At 44.4% G+C, this 14,184-nt stretch overlaps 1 protein-coding gene across 1 annotated transcript in view; it reads right to left on the bottom strand.

Moving 5' to 3' along the window:
• mtnr1aa (melatonin receptor 1A a) overlaps positions 1 to 14,184 on the bottom strand; it is a 31,214-nt gene that overhangs the window by 16,604 nt on the left and 426 nt on the right. The gene's annotated exons all lie outside the window — the stretch shown is intronic.

Raw genomic sequence — 14,184 nt, 5'->3', positions numbered from 1 at the left:
CCCTGTCCACAAAAATGGGGATAATTTTCTGTTGTGACAACACCAACTTAACAGTTTGTCTCACACTCCTCTGTCCGCTCCAGTTCTCATCTCCATGATCTCATTGTTTCCAGTTTGGACTGACGGGCTTTAAGCATCATCTTTTACAGATTAACATTTCTAAACATTCACATGTTTTAGCTTCCAAATTGAGGCTTTGCGGAAAAACAAATAATCTGAATATATCAGACTGTGCTCTGGAAAACAGTGATAACTGTGGAACACAAACAGTCATTAAAGAAATGATTGGTAGATCAACTGCTAATGAAAACTAGAAGGTCCCTTTGAAAGCCAGGTCACAGCAGTGATTCCCATTAATTATCTACACTGTGGCCAGCCGCCATATTCTAATCTGTCCTGCCACAGTTTCAAAATAAACCCCAAAAATGACAACATAAGAGATCTTTGATCTGGTTTTTACTCTGCTGCTGTATTGAATAACTATCATCCATAACACCATCCATAAAGTTGTTACCGTCAATGCAGACAGTCAGATCTCATAGTTCTGAGCCGACCCATCCCGTCATCCGTCCTCTCAGTTCTGTGGTGATCTGTCCAGTAGCGTTTGCATCTGGTCCATTAGACAAAACAACACAACTAACCTCTTTAGTGGAGGTAAAAACAATTGTCTTCCTCCCTTTCGTATTGAATCTTTGTGTCTATCTAAAGAAAAAGGTATGACCGGGTCATCCTAAATCAAATTATATGATAATACTAATGTTACACTACATTTTCACTCCATATATTCACTTGTATCACTCCTCTTTGTCTTCACATCCTCCTCTCTACAATGGCAGGGATCACCCAGTACCTCCAACATCTCATTTCATCATTAGCTATAATAAGCACTCATCTCTTTAAATGGCATGCATGGCTGCCAAATGTCAAAGCAGAGCAGCGGTCTTGCGGCCAATCAAACTGCCAGTATAGGAAACCTTTTTCTTTTGCTGTCCACTCAATTAAAATGCATCCGAAGGCTTGAATATCTTTTTCTTTCCTGCTGCGGCTAAAGTCCTGGTTCTTGACATTAAAGCTCCATTTAGAGATTTCTGATATAAACAATGAATCAAACAACTTCTTTGTAATGTGTATAAGGTTAGTATAAAAACCCACAATAAATCAACACAGCTTTACGTCACACTTATCTCATCGCTTTGTTTATTGAGGCCGTGTGGCTGCACTCCAGTGGTTCTCATTATCGAGGGTAAACAATAGACAGTGAAAGTGAGTGTTGATGTAAAGAGAAACCACCAACAAGACAGTTTGATTAAATGTTACAGATGCTATCTCTCTGTTGGATCTTTAAATAAGCAGCTGTTTGCCAGCAATATCATTTCAGAATCTTTGTTATTATGTTATCTTTGTGTTGTTAACTCCACCAAGAAGTTTGTGTTTCCGCCTGTTTGTTGTTTTTTTTTGTTTTGTCGGCAGGATTTTGACAGATTTTCACAAAACTGAGAAACACTGTGAGATCCAACATTTTTCCACCTTTTTTTTACCAAATCTCCCAGGGAATAATTCATGTTTCAACATTTTTTATTGTTTTTTTTACAAAGTTAGGGAAAGCAATGTCTACGTGAAGCTCAATGCTGCTTTAAACATAAAATATTATTAATCAAACAGTGGTATCGGATCTGTCCTTTGTGTCAGGACGGGAAATTCAGATTGTAGCATTCTCTGGTCTAACAATGATCCACAGTACCTGAACATAACTTCACGTTTTTAATAGAAATGCTGGGACCATCATTACCTTGCTATTATTGGGCAACACTATTGTCAAAAACAGCACTGGTGCTCAGAGCAGATATAAAGGGTGTTCCTGAGATGATAAAAGGTGACAGCCTGCATAGAAGGAAATATGAGCATCGCCATAAGAGAAACAACCATTGAGTCCCTCATTCACTTTTTTTATGACCCATGAAATTCTTCCAAAACTTTAACTTCACAAAGCGAAGAGCAGCCACAGCGAAAAACAATCTTCTCGATAAAACTAGGAAATGATAAGATATTGGGTCCACGCTGCAGCAGAGTCAGCAAAGAGGATTTGTCCCAAAGCCGCACAGATATCACACGTATCCTCCCACATCTCCCATCTTATCACAGTTCAATATTTCCCATGGAATATATATTTATTTTTTAATAATACGAACATGCCACGTGAGTTTATTCTCATATCCCCAGAGAAACCGGGGCTCAGCCGAGGTCACTGAGAAGCGAGCGCCACGAACATCGAACTTCCTCCCGCATTATTCTCTATTGCTTTTGGACGGCACCCAGGGAACGCTGGAGTGAACCCAGCTGATGTGTGAAAGTGTGTGAAAGTGTGACTAAATACACTCATTTAGACAATAATCACCAAGGGGGAGGGGCATGTTTATGGGTCATTAAAGCAAAGCATACTGTGATAAGGAAAATCTCAAGCACTAAGCTCCTGCTCATTAGAGACGGCGCGTAGGTCTCAACTGATTACTTTGCAAAACGTGACAGGCCACGAGGAATGTGTGATAATCTTCCTCTGGAGAACGACGGTACTGTACCTCCGCACCGTGACCGTGACTCATCTCGGCAGGAAAAGGCTCCAGTGTCAGAATCCCTGTTTTTTCTCACAACTCTGCAGGTAAAACAAAGTGCAGGAGTCACCAACACTCCAACACTCCAGTGCACAGGAAGAGCCCTTAACGACAGCCCGTGGTCGTGATAGAGATCTATTAATGGATGTAAAGCATCTGAGGAGCTATGAATACCCTGCACTCACTCCCTCTACTGTATATACTCCAATCAGGCTGAGAGGACTTTTTCATAACGTGATTATGACGTCATTTGTACCACATGATGACAAATGATTGGTTAATCCAAGGAAGCTGTACATTGTGCCTGTGATCTTATCGGTTGCAAAGGATCATGCATTGATAGAATAGATGGCCTTGTCATCCTAGTGGAATTATAATGATGATCATTCCTAACATATGCTGATATTATTTTTCAATCTATTTAGGTTATAGGTTGTCTATAGGGATACTTTAAAAGGTCATTGATTAAGTATGAATCGTGTCATTTTCTGATCATGTCTTTGTGAAATAACTTGACATCATATGATGGGGAATCATTTTCTGATCAATATCAGCTTCACACTGCCTCTTACATTTGTGGAGATATATTGGAAAATGTGTTTTTCCTGATCATATTTCCGTTGACCTTGACTATGACCTTTGACCTATCAGCTCCAGAGTTTAATTATCTGAAGATACCTTCCAAATTAACATTCACACCAAGTTTGAAGATAATCTGTACATGTGTTGTGTAGTTATTTTTTTCACAAACACTGTTTATTGTTATTTACCTGCTGCTGAAAACAAAGCTGTGGGCAGTGAGACTGAAAACAGTGAAACTTTGAATCATAAAATCATAAACTTGTCTGTTACATAACACTGTCATTTTAATTCACTTTAATAACCTTATTAATGAGATCAGTATAAATATCATAATTTAATAAGATGTCATAATTGAATCTGCAGTATCAGTCGTGCTGCAGGCTCTTCACTTGACTTCATTCCAATCTTTTGGAAATTAAATATTGTTAAAAAAAAACAATAGAGAAAATGTTAACAGTGCTACTAATTATCTGAATGTCAAAGTGAGGAGACTTATTAAAATGACTTCTCTGGGATTTTACAGAACACAAACACGACTGTATTTCTTACTTTTCCGTGGGACTGATTAAAAAATGCCCCTTCTCATAAATATGAGCAGTGATTCAGGCTGTTCCACAACAAATCCAGCAGAGAACATTTCTAGCTACTGGCTATTACATAAAGCCGAAGTTTACAGAGGGTTTCTGAGGAGACGGGGGATGAATGTGGTTCTTGTGCAGACTGAAGGAACAAATGTGTGTCTCTGTGAATGTCTCAGGAAATACAGATTTTACGGTGATGCTTTTCTCTTTCCTGCGCCTGTGAACAACAAAACCTTTTCTCGCTGTTTGTTGTCTCCTGAGAAATATGCTTCCTGTTTTTAGTTGATCAGACAGAGGGGACACGTGCTTCCTGGATTCTGACACCTCTGCTCCCAACGCAGTCGGGATCATCAAACAAAACACCTATTTTAGAGCTGGCGCTGTTTGAACCACGTTGCTAATTTCGCGCAGACAACAGGCACCGCTCTAACCTCTGGATTATATTTAGTCTGACGTGCCCCCCCCACCACTCTGTAGTTAGTGAAACGGTTATTTTTGTAATGGTGCAGTCATCTGGAGTGAGCGTGCAGGACAGTGCTGTGACCGAGTGATAAACTCCCTCCTGCTGAGCCCAGACACTGGTCTGATACGGCTGAATGGGACACAGAGCCACACCAAGTGGCATTCATGTGTCTGCCAAAATAATCCTCACTACATGCCATTCAACTGAAGGAACCTGCCGGCTCATGGAGAGTGACAAGGCTTTGTGACTGAGCCGCTTGCTCGTCCGCCCGCTGGGACACGTTAATTATAAAGTAAGGACAGAAATAAAGGAGGAGATATTTAAAAGATGACGAGGTCGGCCCGTCTGTTTCTCCTTCTTTTTAAAAAAGCTTAATCCGAGAGGGGCTGAGTGAGCCTGCATATTTTTCCGTTGTGTGTCCTTCTGTAACAGTCATCTAATCTGACGCATTCACAGCTGGAAGCTGCTGAGTCCAACTGCAGTCTTCCACTGCTGGACACTAAGTAGAAATGGTGGACTAAGTGCTTCAGTCAAAGGCACCTTGAACGCTGAGGCGAGCGCTCCATGCCTCCATGTTGGGATTTTTTCCCGAACTGGGATTCAAACCGACACCCTCTCTCGACACCAGCCAGCTTCTCTAACATCTGAGCTTCATGCATGTGTGTGCAGGGAAATAGTTGCAGCTCTACAGTAAGCTCTACAGTATGTGTTATGCAAAGTTCCCCTTGGATGAGCATTAGGTTTTACTTGGTCTCACTGCCCTGGGCTTTCCATGTGCGTCATCCCGAGATCCTATCAAGCAGAAAGAAGTTTCACTGTATAATATTGTAAATGATTAAAAATAGAAAGGGGGGGGGCAGGGTATTAGTGAGGGAGGGAGGGAGGGCAGCCGGAGTGAGGGGATGGAATCTCAAATGGCTGCAAATACACTCTTGTATGTACAAGTATTTAAAGATGTTGAGTCTTTCCTTTGGAAGTTAAAACACAGTCGGCTCTTTAAAGTGTGTGAGAGTGAGAGGTGGACGCAGACAGAATGAGAGCAGGAGAAAGGAAGAAAGGAAGCATGGGCGGGGGGGGTCGTGACAGAGCAGACCAGATGCCAGTCGCCTGCTCCTGTTTAATCCGACCCTGTCAGACTGGTCATTGTTTAACACTTAATAATCTTTTTTGCCCACTTGGCCATTATATAATCCTGAATCCACCGGGTCTGTGTGATAAGCGTCTGGCCGCCCGACCGGCCTGATGCAGAGCGCTATTGGCAGAATTCTTCTCCAGGTATGCAGCCTGACAGCATAACGTCCTCAGAGAGCGGTGGGGGGGGGGTGTTGGATCAGAGCGATACAAACAGACAGGGTGTCATGGAATATGAAGCTTGGAAGGTCAAATTTAAGTGAAAAGAGGGAGAAAAAGAAACGAGTGTGCGTGTGCCAGGGTGAGTAAAGTAAAGGATGAGGAGGAGGAGGAGGAGGAGGAGGAGGAGGAGGAGGAGGAGGAGGAGTACAAAGAAGGTGGAAGACTGCGATGAGGCACAAAACTTGGTGAGAGGAACGGCCGTGCGCCACTCAGAATGTAAACCAGATAAAAGCGAAGAGGTGTTTACTCAGACGAGGAAACAAAACCACACACACACACAGACACACACACACACACACACACAAGCAGCCTGTATTCTTATCATACAGCTGATGCAAATCGTGTTTACACAATGGATTACTGCAGAAATTAATGGAGCAGCTGCGGCACCTTGTAAAGAGTCGACTGAGTCACATGAGCTCTGGCCGGGTCAGCGACTCTTCCTCCGCTGACCCTGGAGAGAAGCTTGAACCCAGCAGGACAACGTGACACCTGCCAGGCCTGAAATAGTCGGGTCAAACGGAGGAAAACAAGAGATTTTGGCAGAGCAGTTTTTCCCATCGTTGTCGCTATTGATGTCACGGAAAGATAAAAACCCTGACAGGCCTGAAATGGTGATTCAGCCTCTGTCTCTTTCGCTGCACGTCTCCTTTGTGCGACCGACAATCTGCTGCCTCCTCCTCCTCGTCTTCCTCTCCTCCCTCGTCGCCTCAGAGAGTGAAAGGGCTGCAGCAAACAAGTCGGACAAAGTTGGCGACGATAACATCGTGCGCTCAACCCCGGCAGCGCAACGGCGGCCGCTCATACTTCTGCCATCCAATTAGACTCGTGTGTGATCTGATGTTTGACTCTTAATCCTTTACGAGAGCCGGAAAAGATAGGGAATCGGTAAAAACCAAGAAAGTTGATTCGCAAGTCGATGCGTAATTAATGAAAATGTACAAAGACTTTGACGTCTTTTCATGTGTCAGGACACAGAGAAGCAGGGGAAGGAGGAGGTGATGCTGACTGGAACCAAGCAGCCTCGGTGGGGGGGGGGGGGGGTGCTCGGAGCCGCTCCTTCTTTCCTCGTGTCCTGGCTGACAGCACGGCCATTAACTAATCTATAGCTGGGAGTTAAGTGGCACATGAGGAAAAGATGGAGATTTCCTTATCCTCTCCCACTCAATGTTCATTTATTCAGCTCGGGCAAACTACGAATTAATTGCAAAGTCATGACCTGCTGGCTGTTGTGGCTCCCCAATTAGTCTGCTTTTCACCCACCGAGCCCTCTCTCTCTCTCTCCCTCCTCCCACCACGGAGCACTCCACCACACTGTGCTGCTCCGACGCCTGTCACAGCGAGCGCCGCGGGAAAAAAAAAAAATGACAAACTCCCCGAGCAGCCGTGACTTCTGCGCCTCCTCCTATCCGCTGGAATCACACTGGGAAATGTGGGTTAGATTAAATGAAGTTAGCTCGACCCCGTGTTTGTGTTACGGTTGCTTTTCTTTTAATCCTTATGATCCGGGGAGGGGGGGTAAATATCCAGGAAGGTATCGAGTTCAAAACTAATATTTCAAAAGGATGTGGAACGGCACAAATATGCGACTGTGCTGACGTGGTGTTTATTTTATCAGGCTTTTAATCTGATAATGTCTGGATAGTGGATCCAGCGCAGCACCTCTTGTGTCAACCTCAGCAAACACACGTGCTCTCTAACCTGTGGCCCCTTCAGTTATTAAAGGCCCCTTTAGAAACCGGAGCTTTGAGGCCCACTTGAACCCGAACTAAACACATTTCAACTTTATAGAAAAGAGAGAAATTCTTTCATCCATCCGTTATTTACACCGCTCATCGTATAGGATTCACAGCAGAGTGAGTTACACCATGGAGAGGTCGCCAGCGTATGGCAAGGCCACCATGCAGAGACGGATTATCAACGTTGGCCATCAAATTCACAATAACTATCAAATTAGATTCAAAATAACCCCAATCTGCATGTTCTTGTCTCCTCTCAGTTAAATGACTTTAATTACATGAAAACCTACAATGCAGAACGGTGAAGAGGATGAATTTAATTTCTGTGTCTGAGGGGTAGAGTGGTCGTCCTCCAACCTCAAGGTCGGCGGTTCGATCCCCAGTCTGAACCATCTGCATGCCGAAGTGTCCTTGGGCAAGATGCTGAACCCTCAATAGCGCCCCATAGAATAACAAAGTGCTGCAAGTAGATGCACCGTATGAATGTGTGTGTGAATGGGTGAATGTGAAACTGTACTGTAAAGCGCTTTGAGTGGTCTTCATCAGACTAGAAAAGCGCTATATAAATACAAATCCATTTACCAAATCCATTTACCATATTGGACAGATGGAGAAAGAGGGAGAACCCAGGCAGCCTGCACACAGAAAGGCTCCTGGCCGAACTTGGATTCGAACCACAAACCACCTTGATGTGAGGCAACACCTCTGGTTCATGCATCATTTAAATACTCCATAATTTGTCTCTGACGTGGTTTTTCCGTAAAAAGATTCAATTATTTGTCCACTGGAGGTTCCAACACTTAAAGGGACTCTTATCTTTGTTGCATTTGAGAATTACAGCACATTCGAATCATCCCGCCTTCCTCCAATGCCCCACCCCCTCGTTCCCATCCGCGGTGTTTTTTCTTTTGTTTTTCCCCCTGGGAGCGGCGGTTTCAGTACGCCGTGGACCACTTTGGTCTGCCATCGTCAGTCGCTACGGTCGCTACTCGCTACTGTCTGCCGTGGAATCAAAACAAACCCTCTAGTTGAGGACGCGCCTTGATGACGCGGGCCCGAATGCGCCACAAGAAGCAGACGGAAAACCTGCATGTCCATGCAGCAAACAGACAGGTCTGTCGGCCAATAAGGTCCTTCGGTCCGAAGAATTTTATTGGTTGAAGTTTTCACTAAATATTACGAGAGTGAAATAATTGTTTGCTTTAACTCCTGGTGGGTCTGTCTTGCATTTTAGAGTGTCATTACCTTATTAATACCAATTTAACCTTATCCACAAAAAGTGTAAAAATGCAACAAAGGTAAGAGTCCCTTTAAAGTCACAGCTTTCAAGGTAGATGTGAGGTATATACTTCCTATATATTCACTTACTGTCTCTCTAGAGGAGATTTTATCCTCCCATGCTGGATTCACAAGACGCTGCCAAACCCACACAGTCATCGTTCAAACTAAATGGCCCAAAACATGTTTTCCCTTTTACATGTGTTATTTCAGTGCTTGTGTATTTGGGCTTTTAGCTGCAGTGACAACAACTCGCTCCTGTGCCTAAACGCCTCCCGCGAGGACCCACAGGAGGCGCTGAGGCTGCTCCGCTAACACGCCGCTAACACGCCGCTCCCGCTGCGCCTCCTGTGCAGACACGGATTCAGCCCCCCCCCCCCCCCCCCCTGTTTATCGCTCCCTCTCTTTGCACAGTGGTACCGGAGCTGTAATAAGTCACCTCTAAAGCAAAGTGATCATCCTGCTGCCACAGCTTCGCACGACAGGTTGGTTGAATTAATTCATTCGTGTCATTATCTGATCAGACAATCATGTGGCAGCAGAGTAATTCATAAATTCATGCAGCTACCGATCCGGAGCTTCAGTCACATTGAATATCTGAATGGGGTAAAATTGCAGTGACCGTGGCCTGATGTTTGCTACTAGACAGAGATGGTTGGAGTTTTCTGAAACCTCTAATCTGAGATTGTCACACACGACAGACTCTGGAGTGGTTTCTCAGAATGGAGTGAAAAACAAAAAGTCTCCGCTGAGCTGCAGCTCTGAGAACAGAAACGCTTTATTGATTAGCTACGGCTCGACTTTTTCGGCGTCGACAGAACTCAGCGACTCAGATAACCGCTCTGGGAACTGGGAATCATCTCAGAGTGACAAACATATCCAACCGGGAGGAAGATGAGCGACAACAGGAGAAAACCGTGGGGGGTCCACTCCTGTCGGCCAAGAACAGAAGTCTGAGGCTTCAGTCGCCACCAAAACCGAGGCAGATAAAGTCAGCTGATTGTGTGGTTAGGGTTACCCTAACCCAGTGTCACGTTACGCTGCCTGAGACATTTCCAAAGACACATGTCCTCTCAGTTTCAGTAAGCTCCACATCTACGTCTTTACAAAGTTTTCTAAATTGGTGCGAAGCCACGTTGGGAACACACAGTGTTAGAGCAGCCATTCAAAAGGGAAAATGACAAAATGATGGTGTTTAAGAGCCACAAAGCGGATGCCTGATTTGTTTAAGAAGAAAAGGAAAATCCAGGTATTTCAAAGGTGAAACACTGAAGTGCATAAAAAAAAATAAGGACCTCTCACCTTCTTTCTATAAAAGTGAGAACAAAACTTGAAATAACTTTTGCATTTGAATAGAAACCAGTTTTCTTCTCCACAGAGAGGATACATGAGAACATTCTTTAATTTAGCTTTGTACCCAGAGCAACTTGTTTCTTCAGTTTAACCTTAGTTGTGCAATCTTGATATCAGATTTGGGAACATCTGATGAAGCCCGAGCTGAAGGATTTACAATTCCTCGAAGAATATTTCTCTAAAATGGCTTCTAAATAAAACAGGATGCAGCGAAATCAACATCCACTGTATAACATCTACAGAAAGCGGATTTGTTTTCCTTTCATAGTCGTCTCTTTATTAAGATTAAGATATTAACATTTCTGAGCTCATTTCCGTTAAGAATCTCACCCGACAAAGCCGATGGATATTATTATGAGGACTAAAACGCTCATTTTAATTGCAATCACATGCAAATGCCACTTAATTCTGCATTAGCGGCTGGAAATATTCATTATGCTGAGAGCGATATTGACGCTGCAGACACAAGAGGTGTAATGAACGATGGGAAATGACATTCTGCCGACACGCAACGCTGGGAAAGGATAAACCCGGTGTCACACACACACACACACGCAGACGGCGCCCGCTCCGGCAGCTCTTTGGTTTGTTTTGCAGCAGAAGGTAGCAGCACCTTAAAAGCTCGTCTTCGTCTGTCATCTCACACTGTGAACGGTACAGTAGGTAAGTCACTGTTTAAACTTCCTGTGCTCCTGGAGCCGTGAAAGTTTTCTGCTTTGAGGACGATCAGTGCAAAAAGGAAACACGGACGCTGTGACACGGAGAAGACTTTTCACACATTCTGCCGACGCCCGACTCTCCTTTTACTTCTCGTTCACTGACTCAAGCTGAGAGAGAGAAAGCAGGATCCTATGGTTTGCCAGTGGAGATTGCTGAGTCGCTACTGGGGCAGGACAATATCATCCATCCATTCATCCATTCTCTCTGTCGCTTATGAGGGTCACGGGGGGTGCACACTGGACAGGTTGCCAGGGTATCACAGCGCAAACACACAAAGACAAACAACCCCTCACACACAGCTGCAAATCAACCATTAACTCCAATCTGCATGTCTTTGGACTGTGGGAGGAATCCAGAGTATCCGCAAAGAACCAACATGAACTCCACACAGCAAGAACCTGGCTGAGCCAAATATCTGTCAATATCCAGGATAAATGTCAAATTATTGTTTCTTTCAAGGTTAAAGACATTAAACCCAGTTATGTGTTTTACCTCCACAATGCATATTTATCCAATGACCCTGGAAAGAGGCTTGAACCCAGCGAGACAATGTGTCACCTGCCAGGCCTGAAATAGTCGGGTCAAACAGAGAATAAACAAGAGTTTTTGGCAGAGTGCTTTTCCCATCGTTGTCGCTATAAATGTCACAAAAAGATCAAAACCCTGACAGGCCTGAAATGGTGATTCAGCCTCTGTCTCTTTAAACCCAGTTACGTGTTTTAATTCCTCGCCATGCGTACACAATGCATATTTATCCATATATTTATATAGAACTATTGTCATATTGCTACTAATCAACATTTGTGGCTACACTGGCCAACAATAACTTCTCAGATTGTCCACTTAAAAATCCAAACATCAATCCTTTGACCAACATGTGAAGCTCCTCCTCTTCTACCACAACCTATGCTCACAAGCACACAGGGTTTCCAGATATTCTCCTCTCTTGTCATCGATAAAAAGCTTCATAAAACCCCCTCACGCATGAACTCATGTTGCACTGCAGCCAAACAGATGGTCAGAAGTTACAACTACAATAACTCCTCGCTGGAATCTGAACTTTTTCCTTCTCCAGCGTAGAACTCGAAATGACTTTATCTGCAACAAAACAGGAGCGAGTGAAGTTGACTTATTGGCGCCGAGCTGAGTTCACAGCACCGATTCCGGATCCAGCCGAGCAGCTCAAACCGCTCGCCATGTGTTGCTGGCTTCACGCTCATTCGATCACTGGCCATTTTGTGCGCTGACGGGGGGGTTCGGGGGGGTTCGGCCGGGCAGAGACAGCCGTGCTGCTGCTGCCCGCAATATGCCGCCCAGCGCCTGCCAGCTTTTCCACTGAGTTGATTTCATTACTCATTATTTAGTTTACCCGCGTGCTGTTGGACTGTTGGGCAATCTCTACCAGCGTTTACTTTGTGTGTGCCCCCCCCCCTTTGGTTTTACCGTAGGTGGGATTGGGGGCAGAAAATGTGGCGTTTAGAACCCCACTCCTGAAATCGTAGACTGCTGGGTCAATCTGCGGCTGCGACTGAAATAATCCTCCTTGGCATCGAGTTCCCACAGATAAGTCCGCCCCCACCCCCCCCCCCTTTCAAAACATTCCAACAGTGATGAAAGTATGAATGGAATCGTTTTCATACCAATCAATACGTCTGCCAATTTGCGCACAATTTGCCGATGGCTGTTTGAACAGAAAATTGCGAGAGCCTTAAGTTAGACATGCTCGTCTTCGGAGCTTGAATGAAACCTCGGATCTGAGGAAGCACGTCACCAGCTGACGTCGGCCTCATTAGGATTCATGGACGACCACGGACACAATTAAGCTTTGTCTCTTTCCCTCCTCACTTCCTTTTGATCATCGGCTACTGGACTTATCTTCAACCCGTTGGGTCGGAATTCGGCTTTTCGAAAGAAAATTGAATTGCCCAAAATGAAGTGAATAACTACAGGGGGTCCCGGCCTGTAAATTCTCAGCCATATGCAACATTAAAGTGGAGATAGTGTAAGTAAACTCCATGCTTGATTAAAGTCCTGCTGCCGCTGCATTATGTCCTCCTTACAAGTAATTATAGCCGTAATTATTGGAACAACTTCAAAAGACTCGGTTCCCTACATTTATCGTTCCTCTTGTCTCGTTCTTCGTTCCACAATTCATCACGCAAACGCTACGACTTACGAAATCATCGCGGATATATCAGAGATAAGTGCTGTGGTTACTGCTGACAACTGTTAAAAACACTCAAATCCAGGGCTACTACAGATTTGTGAAACGCCGATCATCACAAAACAATAGCAGCTTGTAGGAATCTGAGTGAGAGGAGATCATATCCTTGTACATCCTGAATGCTCCTCACAGGGGGGGGTGGGGGGGGTCTCTCCGCTCTCAATCCACATGACGGAAATCTATTCTGACCCCTAGCATTTCTGCGGTGAGTGAAATGGTAATGGCAGGTGTGTATTTAGCAAATCAGCCCAGTGCAGCCTGCCGACGATGACAGCTGGGATAAGTGTAGCTGCCAGTTTGGGTTGTGCCGACCCGAGCATGACAGAAGCCTCTTGGGTTCTTCACAGCAGCAGCTCCGTCCGCTGACTATTAAAATCATGTGCGTTTCTACCACCTTCCCCGAGCGAGACACAACACTGCTTTGTCAATCTGGTCCAAATGCAGAGCGCGGGATTTAATCCACAGCCCACAATCCTGATCTAATTCACAGTCAAGGGTAAGAAGAAGATAAAAAAAACAAAACACATTCACGGCATTAGTTCCATCACGGACCTGGTGATGATTTCAAATATTCAGTTGTCGTTGTCATTATTAGATCAAATCTCTTACAGTGGAAAAGCCCTTGGAAGCATGAGTGTGTGAGGCACAGCTGGGATGCAAGCAGGGCTTTCCCTGTGGCTTCACACAGTGTCAATAATCACTTTAGTGTTTCTCTCAGCTCCGCTCGCCTCTGAACCTCGGCTCGGCTGCTGGAGGTCAGTGGAATCAGATGCGCTTCAGAAGTCGGCTTTGGCTAGTCGAGCTCCATTTGGACTGTCCGTTACTGTTACTGTAATCCTCTACGATTGGCGGGGTTCAGGAGAATATGTTTATGTTGTATTAAAATTACATAAGAGAAGGGAAAAACAAACAACAACATGAAAAAATGAAGTGGGAGACGAGTTCCTGTTCAAGGTTGAATCGGATGAAAGCAGGGATTTGTTGATACTCGTTAAAAATGAGAAGACACAAAAATAAAAAGCCTCTACGATGAAGTTATCCAATAACCTTGGGAGGTGATTAAGAAGAATATGTAAATGTTCTATTTAAATTATAGAAGACAAAGAAAAACAAACACCACAAAACATGAAGTGAGCATAATGAAAGACGAGTTATGGCTTGAAGGTTGAATCTGATTGCGAGAGCGTACAAAAAGACACGGATTCTTTGAGACTTGTTAAAAAATGAGAACACACAACAACAAAGGCACGAATCAAACACCTAGGCATCGGAATGTGTCACC

Source organism: Limanda limanda, chromosome 2, assembly GCF_963576545.1.
Source record: "Limanda limanda chromosome 2, fLimLim1.1, whole genome shotgun sequence".
In the NCBI taxonomy this organism is placed as follows: Eukaryota; Metazoa; Chordata; class Actinopteri; order Pleuronectiformes; family Pleuronectidae; genus Limanda; species Limanda limanda.
This window is presented reverse-complemented; position numbering and strand designations above follow the sequence as displayed.